Raw genomic sequence first — 1,221 nt, 5'->3', positions numbered from 1 at the left:
TGTACTCTGGGCCAGAAGAACCGTCGTAGGACTCGTGCCAGGGTCTTCTCTACCCCCAAATGCCCCCCAAAAAGATGACTATGAGCAAGACTTAATACAGCGTTCTGGTGTTTTTGAGGTACTAGGATCTGCTGTACCTTCTGCCCCTGTATTGGTGCAACCCAGTATAAGAGATCCTTCTTCATTATGCAGTAGGGTCCTGGTCCCTGGGTTTTCCCTTCCACGGGCACCCCATCTATTTCAGTCACCCCCTTCCTAATGTTTTCATACCTTGGGTCTTCTGCCTGGTCCCGTCCAAAATTTCCTCTCCCGGGGCTAATCTGCCCAAGATCTAGGGGCCCAGTCTCTGTTGCCTCTACTGGTTCAGAAGCATTAGGGTGGGGGTCAGACTCAGGTGCTTCTCCCTCCTGCCTGGCCTCCTTTTCAGCTGCGCGGGTCCGCCTACCTACAAGAGCGACCCTCTGGCTTTTGGTCAGTATTCAGGTTCCCAAGGCCTTAGCTGCCCTTCTTTCCCTTTTTGTCTTTCTACTCTGTCTGGGAGTGAAGAACAAATCTGGGGATATTTCAGAGAAGATTGGGGGTTGACAGTCTGCTGTGGATGCCTCACCAATTTTAGGGTCCCCATATTTCTCCAATCCCCCTACTGGCAGTAAGTTTCCTGGACAGCAAGGGGATTTGGGGAAAGGAAGCCGGCATGTTTCTGCCTGGTTTTGGACCAGGGGCCTTTTGCGTGTTAGGCAAACGTGATAACCACTGCACTACAGAAACTCCATCCACTTGGCTGGTGCTCGCCCTGGCACACACCGATGGGCAAACCTAGAGAAAGTGGTGGCAGCCCTTCAATAGGTCAGCTGGTAGAGCAGAGGACTGGAGTCGGTGCTCAGGAAGTCATCCTTACGTCGCCCTTGTGATTCTTGCTTGAAGGAGAGTTTCTTTTTCTTCCCCTGGCTACAAAGAGCAAGAGAAGAATGAAAGGTCAGGTGGGACAACTCGTTACAGAAGCCCATGCTGTCTTTTCCTGCTGCATAGCCTGAAATGAGGGACTTGTGGCAGTTAAAGGCACTGCTGCACTTTCAGAAAACAACCCACCCCGGCACAAAGGGGGATAGAAGAGCATGCCAAAGTTTGGGATTGAACCAGGGACCTTTAGTCTAGCACTCTTTCAACTGAACTACTTCAGTAGCTACTAGGTTTAGTTATGGCAGGGGTAGGCAACCTATG

General features: G+C 51.3%; 1 non-coding gene across 1 annotated transcript; it reads right to left on the bottom strand.

Moving 5' to 3' along the window:
* Positions 1 to 695: 695 nt before the first annotated feature.
* Positions 696 to 768, bottom strand: TRNAV-AAC (transfer RNA valine (anticodon AAC)). The gene has a single exon. It is a non-coding gene; the product is annotated as a tRNA-Val (tRNA).
* Between the last annotated feature and the right edge of the window lie 453 nt (positions 769 to 1,221).

This window comes from Emys orbicularis, chromosome 15 (assembly GCF_028017835.1).
Source record: "Emys orbicularis isolate rEmyOrb1 chromosome 15, rEmyOrb1.hap1, whole genome shotgun sequence".
NCBI lineage: Eukaryota > Metazoa > Chordata > Testudines > Emydidae > Emys > Emys orbicularis.
This window is presented reverse-complemented; position numbering and strand designations above follow the sequence as displayed.